The sequence below is a fragment of the Ruditapes philippinarum genome, unplaced genomic scaffold, assembly GCF_026571515.1.
Source record: "Ruditapes philippinarum isolate M1 unplaced genomic scaffold, ASM2657151v2 ctg2047_1_1_1_1, whole genome shotgun sequence".
Taxonomy (NCBI): domain Eukaryota; kingdom Metazoa; phylum Mollusca; class Bivalvia; order Venerida; family Veneridae; genus Ruditapes; species Ruditapes philippinarum.
This window is the reverse complement of record NW_026858498.1, coordinates 390,739-405,922: the sequence shown is the minus strand read 5'-3', so window position 1 is coordinate 405,922 and position 15,184 is coordinate 390,739. Positions and strand designations below refer to the sequence as shown.

The window sequence follows — 15,184 nt, the reverse complement described above, 5'->3', positions numbered from 1 at the left end:
TCGCCAAATTTAATATGATGCTCTTATTTGGCGCGCTTTTCATTTAGTTTTAGGTTAAATGACTTTTTAAAACATTTCTTTGCATAAAATAAAAAGAAAATTTGTTTAGTTTAGTGTAAGATCAAAATTTATTTCACCTTGTGAACACCAATAAATTATTAAACAACGAGCACATACCAAGATTATGGAGAAAAGATTGTTTTGTGCTTCGAATATTCAACTGTTAAAGAGACCGATTTTCAATGAGGATTGACTGTTCACATCATTTGGCGGCGTCTTTGATGTGCAGCATCAACATTTAACTTGTTACTGTATAACATGCTATTTTGAATATAACACTTGTGCGAAAGGGTAAATCATTATAAAGCAATAAAAATCACACACAAATAGGTGAAAATTGCAAACTCGTTTTAATTGATCTCGTTCATGGGAAATAATGATAAGTGCTAATTTTTCATACCTTCCATAGCACCGGCTTAAGCGGTATTTACTTAACTCAACTCCCTTCATGCCTGCTATCTTGATATGTTTCCTGTTATTATATTGCTGGTAAAAGGAGTGTTTGAGGGATATTTCCGCGTGACAGTTATATATACTTTCCTTATATTACCCGTCAGTTAACAGACAGAATCTTTTAAAAAATTGTCATGATCTTGCTTTTATGGTTTCCGTTCTATTGAAACCCTTTTATCTGATGATGTTTTTTCAGAGATGCTAAGCTAAAACTTTGGTTTCAAGAACAAAACAAGTCGATTTCTGTTTTGGTTTGAATGAATAAAGAAACCGTTTAAAGTATTATGTGTTCTACTAATGGGCCGACAGAGGTCCTTATTCTTTTCACTTTTGCATACAAAAATATTGTGTTCCTTTCAATGTATATATTTTTTCTTGCACAAAAAAGGTAAATAGGATATCTGTTGTAGTAACTGTTGTTGTTGTTGCTTAAGTCTGTGCTACTTTTACATATTTCGTTTTTTACATTTGAATGAATTATATTTAGGATTCTTTGAAAATGCTTTATTCTAAATAGTCATTAAAAGCATTTTTTCAATTTTGAAATTCTGTAATTGCTTGTCATAACTTAATTTTATTTGGTTTAAGATTTAGTTTTAACCGATAAGATGAACATTTATATTCTAGTGCCAATAGCCTCGAACATGTTATGGGTAAAAGAGCATAATAGTTCAATTTGCCATCAGTGAAAGTTGCAAAACTTTAAAATAAATTACCATTTTCATTTTTGTAATTTTGAGCTCTGCTTTAGGTAGGAATCACCAGTAGCCTTTCTATTTACACCATTCCCGCCTATGAACAGACAGAATCAAACCGAGCATATATATATTATTTTAATTTGCCATCATGGACAATCTCTAAGGCTTCAAAGTTTTACTAACTTTTATGGGATATGCGCCATAACTTCAATTTACCTAATAGAATCGCAAACTTGTAAGCATATTATATGTCTAGAGTGTTTATCTCTGTTAGAATTTATTGTAATAGACACGTCTTCAAACCTATCTAATAAGTCATTAAATCACTCGCCCAAACATGTAGCCATTAATGCATTTTATTGCCGATGTATTGCAAAATACTTTGATTAACACCGGTAATGACAATATTTTACAACTTACAACACAGTTTTGCACGCTATTATCTTCTTTCATTACTTTAAGCTGCCTTTTGAAGATAGAAAAATAATCCAATTTTTATTTCTGGATATCAGAAAATCCTTGCCATTAAATGTAAATAGAATATTAACATCAATGATTGCTGGCTATAAATGCACGCGAAGTGCTATTGAGTTTACTGACGTATTATGTAAAGAAAAAAACAATAAAATTGTCAAAAACAAATGTTGATAATTCTGATATTGGAAATCCGTCCAGACAATTTTCCATTTGAGATAATATATTTTTACATCTTTACACCCAGTGCACCGTCTTATTTTGTTGAGTAAAGTTATCTTTTATTTTAATGCAACACCATAAAGTTGATAGAGATAGGAGAAATGAGAGTAAGGGGTGTTTAGTGAATAGGAAAACTAATCTTATCTTTATCAGAATTTTGACAATTGTAATCTTATTTGGAATAAAATGATAGTTTAACACACAAAGCCTTGGATTTGCCAAGCTTTGAATTTATAACAATCTGAATACTTAAAGTTAGCTTGAAAGTATAGAAACGGGTTAGACTTCACGGAATTGCTTGCATATTACAACATGTAAAATTTGTAAAGACGAATTAATAAAGCTATGTCAACAGTTTTTTTTCTGATCAATATTGGCTAGTATGTTATTATATAAATAACACATGGGTTTGTGGGTAATAGTAACAATATCATCCCGAGGAAAATACTGTTACCCGAGGCGTAGCCGATGGTCATAGTATTTTACGAGGGATGTTTACTGTTACTCACTAACCCATGTGTTATTTATCTTATTACCCCGAACATATGATATTGTCAACTGAATTGTCTGACTGTAACAAAAATAATCCAAGAGTAACAATTACTATTTCTTATCGATGTGGTCATTGGCTGTAAATGCATGGATTATTGCACGCGGCATGACCTGTAGATGTCCTCAACATGATTTTTGTAGCATTTTAAGATTTAAAAAAGGACCACATATTAAAATCTAAAACAAAATAAACATGATGCATATGCAAAATAAGTGAATTATCTGATATGTAAATAAAGAGGTTAGTCAGATAAAAATTGAATATACTCAATTATTCAATGGACGCATCAGTGTCATATGGACCCCAGTCATAGATCTTGCCGGTGTTGCTATTACAGATGTAAATGTAAATATTTGTATAATTATTGATAATCATTGTTATTTCCGTCTTTTTTAATGTTTTGTTTCAAGAAATTTGACTGTGATCGATGGCTGTTGTTTTGTAAAATCATTTATCTGTTTACTATTTTCTACTTAGCGTGCATTTTCGTTCTTTATTGGCGACTCGTGGCTATTTTGGGCCTTTTTGATCAAAAGAGAATCATAAGTAATGCAACTAAGTAACAAAACTATCAGGTATACACGGCAAAGTTCCAAGTTATATGTAATGATATTCAAAATTGTTCTAAACAAAGAACAAAATCTGACTGATGATGAAAGTGCTTATAGTTTAATGGGCATAAAATGTCAACGTCATGTTAGTGCGCGTGATAATTAGATTCATGATTTTAATATCGAAACATGTGCATAGTACTTCAAATTGTGATTTCGTTTATCAAACTCTATAGAAATGTATTATACGGCAATTCCAGAAAAAATATATTTGGCATTGAATTTTCTGTCCAGAAATATTTGTTACACCCGAACCTGTATGGTGTCCAAATATTCACAGTTAATAGATAATGAGATAAATTGTTAGAATAGACAGAAACACAGTTTATCATTTATATGTGAAAGGGGAAAATAAAAGAAGAATGATTATACCAGTAAATCAGGTCATTATATATACTAGTTCGGATGTGTATGTGCCAGCGACCAGAATCTCGTCGCTAACTTTGATGGCTACAAAAAATTATTTCAACTGAATATTTCTTAAAACAAAAATTACTTACCTGCAAAACATATTCCAAATAGAATCAATTTAGGAGAAAATTTATCAGAAAGTGTTATGTTTTAATGCATAACGCTTATAAATTCATACACATGTCAACGTTTTTTTTTTTGGTTTTACACCGCTTAAACTCGACCCGATAAATCTCTCTAGCATGAAGTATGTACTGCGGTTAATGACGAATGTTATAATATTATTATAATTATTATTTTTGATACGAAGATTTCAAACCACTCTGGAAACTTGATAAGAAACTATCTATTTCAAAATGTGTATCAACCTTCAATAGTGTTTTTTTTAAAGTTCTTTTTACATTTGTATTAACGAAGATTGTGCGGAGAAATTTTACATTTTCTTTGGTTATCTTTCAAGAGCCGTAAAATACGATTTTCCTTTAATGCCGGCGATTGTTTTAATAATTTTTCAATTTTATTTATTTAAACAAATTAGACCGGAAGAAAGATGTTTTAAGCATCAATCACTTTACAGGCAAATATCAGTTTAGAATTATAAAGATTTTCGTAAATTCTAATGATAATTTAAGCATGGCTGTAGCCATATTCTAAACAATTTACGTGCTGAATAACTTTAAATACCTGTCTTTTCCTCACCCCTCACCCCCCCACCCCCCGATCCTTGACTGTAAGTCATGTTGTAAACATGTGTTTTATTTACAAAACAACTTGTTAATCATTCTTTAAATTTCTCGCTTTCATTCAATGTATCCGTGATTTGAATTTTATTACTTGTATCTCATATGGTCTATCAAATATCAAATTTTTTGTATTTATTTTATGTTTTCAAGTTTGCAATTGTTCAGTTATTATGTCTTCTTTATTCACTGTGTTTCACTACTCTATTGTTATACCAAGTTATTGAAGCTACGAGGAAAATATAATATAAATATAATAAGCATGTTGCAACATGCAATAGAATATGAAGTAAGCCAACGCATATATTATTTTCAATTATCAGGAACAAAAAAAAATATTTAGCAAAATTCCCACTATTACCGTATATGCATAATTATAAACATTGATAAAAGCGGCCTTCAGTATTTCTAACGGTTTAATTTGTTGTTTTTAGATAAATCGTTTCAAACAATTGGTCAAATCAAAACAATTAAGGTGGAAAGTGAGATTTATAAATATTAAATATATATATATGTATAAAGAATATATATGTATAAAGAATAAGAAAACAACCTCTAATAATCTACCGGTCCGCTCTCTATTTTGAAATTAGTAAAGCGAACGATTTCTTTCCCGATCTTCTTATTGTTAGACACGTCTTTTAACACTGAAAAACTTAGTTCGAAACAACAGAGAATTGTTTTTCGAACTGACGGCCGCTTTAATAAAATTGTTTTTCTCCATATTTTCTCTTACAGTCACCATATAATGAGATTCGTCTTTACACCAACCCTTTCATTTTGTCTTTCAATTTAAAATATAGTTTCTCAAAAAAAAACAACCTAGACATATATTTCATCATTTGACACATTTGACGTTTAAACGCCGTATTTTATAACTTTTGTTTTTCCATTCTTTTCAACTAAAAAATATTTAAAATATCTATATTTACCGATTTCACCACAATGCTTTGTGATACTCCTTTGAAGATCAGTATGCAAACTGAAGATACCATCTCCAAACACGGTCAATTAAGTCCACAGTTTTTACTTAAGTTACTTTAGTAACAGAAGTAGAAATGACAGTTATAATTGTTTCTTTTTTGTCGATGACTGAAATGAGGTTACTTAGAATATGGCCCTTTAATTGTTTTAACGTGTTATTTTTTTAGAACTTTATTTATTTCAAAAGTGCTATAATTATTCTAGTTCCATTTTCAAACTTCTTTTTTTTCTCACTTTTCTTCCTCTATAAAATTATCTATTTTTATTTATACGTATCTGTTATTCTTATACAAATATTAAAAATGATTCCTTCATGAGATGATTGTTCTTTTAAAAGCAAAACAAAATCAGCACCTTTATATGGACTTTTGACTTTAATTTGCAATTTTACTCCTTCTAAATTGATATAAATATTAAATTCTATTTTATTCAGTCGTTTATATTTAATCCGCATATTGCTTACGTTTTGATATAGTCTCATTATTTTTTTACTACTCTCTTTCTCTGACGTTAACACATTTTATAATTAATCCTCATGCCCGGGTCACTAACTGTTTATGAACAAAGTAATCTTGCACGTCCAACTGCTCTATTTATACGTGATCTGTTATGACCAGGATGCTCTCTTTAATACTTACGTCAGGATTCCAATATCGTAAATGGTTCGTACAGCAGAACATTCAGTGAGTGCCTGTTACGCTCTAGAACCGTCCCTATAATCAGTTTCCCAATAAGGAATTATAAATAATGTGTTTATTTAACCAGACTGCATCCTCCTGTTATTTAATTCCTTTGATTTAAGGTCGGCAATTTATGATCTAGAATGATACAGTACTCAACATGCTTGAACAAAATCCTGGACATAGCTGCCCCAATGTTTATTGGGACATATTAAATCTCTTTACTTGAAAACTTCATCAATGGTCTATTTGTAATGGAGCAGTTGATGTCATGATCAAAACAGTTTGTTGCTTGTTTTTTATAAAGATGTACATGATAATAAAGATTATTATCGTGAACCTAGTATTGCATAATGTGTTGAACAAAATATAATGGTAGCATTTTACCCATGTGGACAGTGTAGACCAAAATAAGTGGGAAAGCATCCGTGTTGCCTGATCATAATCTTCAATATTCGATATTTAGTCGTTACTTTATTGAAAACTTCCCGAAAATCATGAATGGTTTTATCCATATTGAAAGACGGGTGCGTCCATTTAAAGTATTTAGCGTGGTAAGAGTTAAATAATAACCAATGTCTTTCTGAATGTGTGCATTGGAATAGCCCTACTTTAGAAATATTGTATCAATTATTTTTATCAAACAACTTACACTAAGCAACAAACTGTATTCAGTCATGTCAAACAACATAGATCTGCAGGCTATGTTATTTTTCAATGTTATTTTTGCTATGCTATTTTTCCTGATGACATAGATCAGAATGCATCGCATCTAGCGTTAATGAACTTCAACAATAAGCTTAATCAAACCGAGCCTGCAACATTTTCAATTTTGTTGTTTCGGACTTTCCTTAGAGGTTCTTATTTCTCTATTTCAACAAGCACAAATCAAATTCAAATATATCGTCACTGTATAACGCATTTATTATACTTTAAATATAAATCATTAAAATATCATTAAAATCTTGTTAATGAAGGTAAGATGCTTTGATATCATATGTTAATAGAATGACTATTATAAAACAATGTAGGTGATGAAAGATTTATGATTCATTTAAATATCATAAACATAAACTTTCTTCAAAATTCGTCATAATTTCTGTAATCGAAATATCAAAAGAACAATTAAAATTATGGAATTTTTAAAAAAATATATTATGATTTAATATTGTGAAAATCAGATTTTATGAAACAGATTGGTTTGTAGATAAAATCTTTACATGACATTAGTCAGCAGGGAAAGTAATGCCTTATAGTTAAACATGATTTATGTTTAGTGTCAATAGAATTGTGTCGGTGCAATTCTATTTGCATACTGCGTCTATTTGTTATTAGCAATCGTATCTTTTCAATCGCTTTCGCGAAGTGCAGTTGCATTTTTGAAAGAAGTAATTGAATTGCTTTGAAAGAAATGTTCTCTTTTTTCGGTCGCTTTACTGAAATTATTCAACATTTTATTTTAGACACACTTAAAGACATCTATAATTTATCTTATACAACAAGACCAATTTTAAAAACGGAATTCAAGAAACTTATTTACTTATTTACTCTCATTTCGCTCATGTTGTCATTTATTTATTAAAGGTTTTCTAAATAGTAAACATTGAAGAAAAACTCGATAGAAACAATATTTTACAATGAATTCAACAACAACATCATTTACAATGAAAACAACAGAACATACTGAACATGACGTAAGACACCATGTTATTGAAATAAAAATATCGCAAATCAAAATGCAAAACACATAGAAAATAAATATTTAAAATGGGTGAGAATAATTAAATTTTAGATAATAACTAAATCGCAATGATATATAATTAAACTAACCAAAAGACAATAACCAAAAGAACAGTGCAAACAACGTAAACAAAGCCATATCTCTAATTTCATTTTAAAAGCGTCCTTTCACAACACATTTAAGGTAGAATATACAGAAAATATATATGAAAGAATTCATGAATAACCATTGCCACAGTTCAAAAATATGGGTTAAATAAATTTATCAGAATAGAACATACTCCTAACACCATCGTTATAAATTGACATTATATACAATAAAAAATAAAACAAGCAGCAAATTAAAACTAACTTTTGTCTCTCCCATTCATCAAACAATGACACAATATATATAAAACTTAATATTAAATTTGAATTTATAGTTCTACATACTTGTACACTGACTTTCAAAAAGTATTTAATCGCTACAAAGGAGGATCAGTCAAGCCACTAAGTCTATAAAATATTGTTTCATCACGTTTATGTTCGTTGTATTATCCTCTTAACCAATTATATCTTCAAAGAGGATTACAAAATACGTGTTGTCCGTTTTAAAGTAGTTAATACAAGACTCTGAGACATTAAATATGACAATTTGTATCAGAAAAGGCACACAAAAACCGTTGCAAAAAAGTTACGCAATTTAACACTTAAATGAACGCAATAACACTACATGTATACCTGAAGTCTTTTTTACTTCCGACCAATATATACGTTTTTGTAGTACATTTGAAAATGGAAAATAAGAAACAAACTGAAATTAAAGGATAACGACTTCTAATGAATAAATTAATATTGGATAATTTCGAAAAATATCGTAAAAAAACGGAATAACTTCAGCATTCGACAATTTTCGTTATACCTATTTTAGTACTTTTTTGTAAATTTATTAAGAGGATGTGTTCCATTATAACGTCAAAATTCAAGGAAATGGTTATATGGCGGTTCTAAAAACACATTTTATTAGGACATACACTATTTAAGAAGCGTGACTTTGATTAGAAATATACGTACTTGACACTTTATCCTAAGATAAGGTACGAGGCATATTTATAGGGATATCCATATAAAACAATGAAGACACTAACAAATGAAAATTTTCAGACTAGCTTTAATTGATCTCAGTTATAGGAATGGGAGATAATGATATGTACTATTTGTCCTATCCCCCAGCACCGGCTTAAGCAGTATTTATTAATGTCATGTCACTCCATATGTGACTCTGATATGTTTCCTGTTATTAAATCGATGTTAAAAGGAGTGTTTGAGGGATATTTCCGCGTGACAGTTATATATACTTTCCTTATATTACCCGTCAGTTAACAGACAGAATCTTTTCAAAAAATTGTCATGATCTTTCTTTTATGGTTTCGGTTGTATTGAAACCCTTTTACCTGATGATGTTTTTTTTAAGAGATGATAAGCTAAAACTTTGGTTACAAGAACAAAACAAGTCGATTTCTGTTTTTGTTTGAATGAATAAAGAAACCGTTGAAGTACTATGTGTTCCGCTAATGGGCCGACAGAAGTCCTTAGTTTTTTCACCTTTGCCTACAAAGATATCGTGTCCTTTTCAAAGTATTTTTTTTGCACAAAAAAAGATTAATAGGATATCTGATGTAGCAACTGTTGTTGTTGTTGTTGTTGCTTAAGTCTGTGTTACTTTAATTTATTTCGTTTATTTAGATTTTAAATAATTAGGAGTCTTTGAAAATGCTATATTTTAAATAGCCACTAAAGAACTATTTCAGAAAATGAGTTAAAAAATTCTGCATTGCCTGTAATAACTTAAGAATAAATTTAAGTATATAGCTTAATTATATTTAGTTTAAGATTTGGTTTTAATCGATAAGAAAATCATTTATGTTCTAGTGGCAAAGAACCCCGATATACATTTTTTTATTTGCCGTGTTGGGCAATCTCTAAGGCTTCAACATTTTATTAGACATTATGCCCATCCAAGGGTATAAATGAGTGAACAGGTGAAAGTCAAAATAAGTTTTCATTTTGCCATAATTCCTTTTAATATAAAAAATTATTTCACATTAACAATAAACAACGCATGGATCCAAATGAATTTTTCGTAAATATCCATTAGAATTTACCTGTAACGTTCAGTTCATAAAAAGAGTGGGGCAGTCTTTTTATATTTTAGGCAGATTTAAATTTTATCCTAAACATTTTCCAATATGAACTGTTGGTCAATCACCATTTTAACAGTCAATATTTTGAAATATATAGTCAGTTCAGCTCAACTTGACTATGAAAATATGAGCATAATGTCACTTTAACTTTTATAGGATAATAAATTAAATATGCACCATAACTTCAATATACCTGATATAATCGCAAATTTGTAAGTAAGCATATTATAATCTAGATCATTTATCTTGGTCGCAAATTCATTGTAATAGACACGTCTTCAAACCTATCTGACAAATCATTAAATCGCTAGCCCAAACATGTAGCCATTATTGCATTTTATTGCTTTCGTATTACAAAATACTTTGATTAACACAGGTAATGACAATATTTTACAACTTATGCGTCAAAGTTTTGCACGCTATTATCTTCTTTCATTACTTAAACCTGCCTTTTGAAGATAGAAAAAAAGTCCAGTTTTTATTTCGGTATATCAGAAAATCCTTGCCATTAAATGTAAATAGAATATTAACATCAATGATTGCTGGCTATAAATGCACGCAAAGTGCCATTGAGTTTACTGACGTATTATGTAAAGAAAAAATATAAAATTGTCATAAAACAAATGTTGATAATTCTGATATCGGGAATCCGTCCAGACAATTTTCCATTTTAGATAATTCATTTTTACAACTGTACCCAGTGCATTGTCTTATTTTGTTGAGTTAAGTTTTCTTTTATTTTAATGCAACACCATACAGTTGATAGAGAGAGGAGAAATGAGAGTTAGGGGTGTTTAGGGAATAGGAAAACTAATCTTAACTATATCAGAATTTTGACAATTGTAATCTTATTTGGAATAAAATGTTTGTTTAACACACAAAGCCATGGATTTGCCCAGCTTTGAAATTAGAACAGTATTAATACTTAAAGTGAGCTTGAAAGTATAGAAACGGGTCAGACTTCACGGAATTGCATGCATATTACAACATGTATATTTTGTAAAGACGAATTAAAAAAGCTATTACAACAGGGTTTTTCTGATCAATATTAGCTAGTATGTTATTATATAAATAACACATGGGTTTGTGGGTAACAGTAACAATATCATCCCGAGGAAAATACTGTTACCCGAGGCGCAGCCGAGGGTAACAGTATTTTTACGAGGGATAATATTTTTACTGTTACTCACAAACCTATGTGTTATTTATTTTATTACCCCGAACAAATTCTGTGATCATATGAAATTGTCAACTAAATCTAACTGTAACAAAAATAAACCAAGAGTAACAATAACTAAATTGTCCTTACCTTTTAAGTTTTAAGTGTACTGTACAGAAGGCCTACTTGAGGTTTATTTTCTTTTATTCTTTAAGCAAGCGATGATATCTACCAGTCACAAAAAAAATAATGAGCGGTGTTTTCTTTAGAATACAAAACACAAACCCAATTATACAGTTATGATCAGTGAAATCTGATCCTTCTATAGCCCAACAAATTGTGCGCTTTAGGGTTTTTTATTATAGCCCTTTGCGCACGTGGGTTCAAAACAATGTGGAAAGTTTTCCTTCAATGTGTATGTGCCAGCGATCAGAATCTCGTCGCTAACTTTGACGGCTTCAAAAAAAATATTTAAACTCAATATTTCTTGAAAAAAATTACAAACCTGCAAAACTTATTCCAAATAGAATCAATTTAAGAGAAAATTGATCAGAAAGTTTTATGTTTTAATGCATAACGCTTATAAATTCATACACATGTCAACGTTTTTTGTTTTACACCGCTAAAACTCTACCCGATAAATCTCACTAGCATGAAGTATGTACTGCGGGAAATGCCGAATGGAAACGAGTTTTGTGGTTGAACAATTTATAATAGACTGTCGCATGTTTTTTTTTTCTGCAAAAGTTTTATTTAGCCCTTTATATAAATGAATATGTGAAGAGCTTGAGCTAGGGTATCTAGGCAATGACTCAAACATTAAGTATAGATAAATACACACGTGAGGCGTTGATACTGTCATTTTGCAATTGATCAATACTGTATGGTTATCTATATGTTTATTATATTAAAATATTAACATACAATTGACGAGAATGTATACATATTTATTAGAAAGTTTGTTAGTTATCTGTTAAGTCTGCGACAGTTCGTTAAAAGTACCACAAAGTGAATGGGCCGATTCGATTCTATATTACAAGAAAAAAAAGACAAACAAAAATAACAACAAAACAACCCTTAAAAATAAAAGGTATCCGGCTAAAATACACGTTTTCCTTCTATTATTATTATTATTATTATTATTATTATTATTATTATTGATACGAAGATTTCAAACCACTCTGGAAACTTGATAAATAACTATCTATTTCAAAACGTGTATTAACCTCCAATGTTTCGTATATGAAGGGGTTTGCTGTTTAATTTCTAATTTTTTTCTTGCACAATCTACAAATCATTACAGGAAAATGAAGATGAAGATAACAATAAACATGTTAAAATTAGAAGATCACGTTTCCTCATATCAAGATAACGTGATTAAGAAACACATTTTTTTTTTTGTTTTTTTTTTTTTTTTTTTTGGTTTTTTTTTTTCAGTAACGCGATCGGTAATTTCATCGACTCTTTCACGCGATTACGTAGGAATATCCCCTAAGTCATTTACGTCTTACCATTTTCCGCATGTATGTAAGAAAGTACCGTATAAGTTCTATGAATTGTGTTATAAATAGTGTTTTTTAATGTTCTTTGTATTAACGAAGATTATGCGGAGAAATTTTACATTTTCTTTGGCCGTAAAATACGATTTTCCTCTAATGCCGGCGATTGTTTTTATAATTTTTCAATTTCATTTATTTAAACAAATTAGACCGGAAGAAAGATGTTTTAAGCATCAATCACTTTACAGGCAAATATCAGTTTAAAATTATAAAGATTTTTGTAAATTCTGATGATAATTTAAGCACGACTGAAGCCATGCCCTAAACAATGTACATGCTGAATAACTTCAAATACCTGTCTTTTCCTCCACCCTCCCCCCCACCGATGCTCGACTGTAAGTCATGTTGTAAACATGTGTTTTATTTACAAAAACAACTTGTTAATCATTCTTTAAATTTCTCTCTTTCATTCAATGCATCCATGATTTGAATTATATTACTTTAATCTCATATGGACTATCAAATATCAAATTTTTTGTATTTATTTTATGTTTTTTAGTTTGCAATTGTTCAGTTATTATGTCTTCTTTTTTCACTGTGTTTCACTACTTTATTGTTACACCAAGTTATCGAAGCTACGAGGAAATACATGTACACATATAATAAGCCTGTGAATTCCTGATATTGCAACATGTAATAGAATATGAAGTAAGCCCATGCATATAATATTTTCAATTATCCGGGAGTACAGAACATTTAGCAAAATTCCCACTTTTACCAAATCGAACTAAGAAGTGGCATATACACATTGATTAAAGCGGCGGCCTTCATTATTTCTAAAGGTTGAATATGTTATTTTTAAATAAATCGTTTCAAATAATTGTCAACTCAAAACCATTAAGGTGAAAAATAAAAAAATATATATATAAAGAAAACCCCTTGATGCCTCTAATCTACCGGTCCGCTCTCTATATTTAAATTAGTAAAGCAAACGATTTCGTTTCGCGATCTTCTATTTTTAGAAACGAACGTCACTTAAAACCGAAATACTTAACTTACGAAACAACATATAATTGTTTCCAACTGATCGCCGCTTAAAAAAATTGTTTTTCTCCATATTTTCTCAAACGATCACAATATATTGAAATTTGACTATACACCAACCCTTTCATTTTGTCTTTCGATTTAAAATATTGTTTCACCAAAACAATTACACTTATTTCCCATCATTTGACACATTCGACATTTAAACGCCTTATTTTAGTAATTTTGTTTTACCATTTATTACAACTAAAATATATTAAAATATCTATATTTACCATTTCACCAAAATGTCATGTGATTCTTCTTCGAAGATCAGTATGTAAGCAGTAGATACCATCTCCAAACAATTAAGTCCACATTTTTAACTGATAAGTAACAGAAGAGAAGTAGAAATTTGTTTCTTTTTTGTTGATGAATGAAATGAGGTTACTTAGAATGTGGCTTTTTAATTGTTTTAACTTTTTGTACAACATTTTTTAATGTGCTTTAATTATTCGAGTTCCAGTTTCACACTTCTCTTTTTTCTCACTTCTCTTCCTCTATAAAATTATCAATTTTTACTTATACGTAGCTGTTATTCTTATACAAATATTGAAAATGATTCCTTCATGAGATGATTGTTCTTTTAAAAGCAAAACAAAATCAGCACCTTTATATGGACTTTTGACTTTAATTTGCAATTTTACTCCTTCTAAATTGATATAAATATTACATTCTATTTTATTCAGTCGTTTATATTTAATCCGCATATTGCTTGCGTTTTGATATAGTCTCATTATTTTTTTACTACTCTCTTTCTCTGACGTTAACACATTTTATAATTAATTAATATCCTCATGCCCGGGTCACTAAACTGTTTATGAACAAAGTAATCTTGTACATCCAACTGATCTATTTATATGTGATCCGTTATGACCAGGATGCTCTCTTTAATACTTACGTCAGGATTCCAATATCGTAAATGGTTCGTACAGCAGAACATTCAGTGAGTGCCTGTTACGCTCTAGAACCGTCCCTGTAATCAGTTTCCCAATAAGGAATTATAAATCATGTGTTTATTTAACCAGACTGCATCATCCTGTTATTTAATTCCTTTGATTTAAGGTCGGCAAACTATGATCTAGAATGATACAGTACTCAACATGCTTGAACAAAATCCTGGATATAACTGCCCCAATGTTTATTGGGATTATATTAAATATCTTTACTTGAAAACTTCTCAATGGCCTATTTGTAAAGGGGTAGTTTATGTCATAATCAAAACAGTTTGTAGCTTGTTTTCTACATGTACATATAATATTTATTATAGAATAGTAAATGTGAATTAGGCATTGCAAATTTGTATTGAACAAAATAACCTGCTAGCAGTAACCTCGTGTAATTTTACTCATGTGACCAGTGTAGACCAAGATAATAGTGGAAATCCGTGCCGTCTGATCATTGACTGCAATGTTCGATATTTAGTCATTGATTCTCTAAAATGAAGTATGGTTTTATCCATTTTGAAAGACTGTCACGTCCATATTAGGTATTCAGCATGGTAATAGTTAAATATTCAATGTCTGAATTTGTGCGATGGACTAGCCCTGTTTTAGAAATATTGGTATCAGTTATTTTTATAATTATATAAACATCAACATGCTTACACTTAGGATCAAACAGTATTCAGTCAT

The 15,184-nt window shown here is 29.8% G+C and overlaps 1 protein-coding gene across 5 annotated transcripts in view; it reads right to left on the bottom strand.

Annotated features, from left to right (window-relative positions):
• The window catches only part of LOC132753350 (cyclic nucleotide-gated channel rod photoreceptor subunit alpha-like), a 58,183-nt gene extending 43,804 nt beyond the window's left edge, over nt 1–14,379 (bottom strand). Inside the window, exon 1 of one of the 5 annotated variants that reach the window (XM_060743804.1) lies at nt 13,787–14,379. The gene's annotated coding sequence lies outside the window, so the exon portion shown is untranslated. Of the gene's footprint in view, nt 1–3,571; nt 3,692–5,154; nt 5,866–13,786 lie in introns of those variants that run through there. The other 4 variants (XM_060743807.1, XM_060743803.1, XM_060743806.1 and 1 more) reach the window with 4 other exon arrangements.
• Nucleotides 14,380–15,184: the final 805 nt, after the last annotated feature.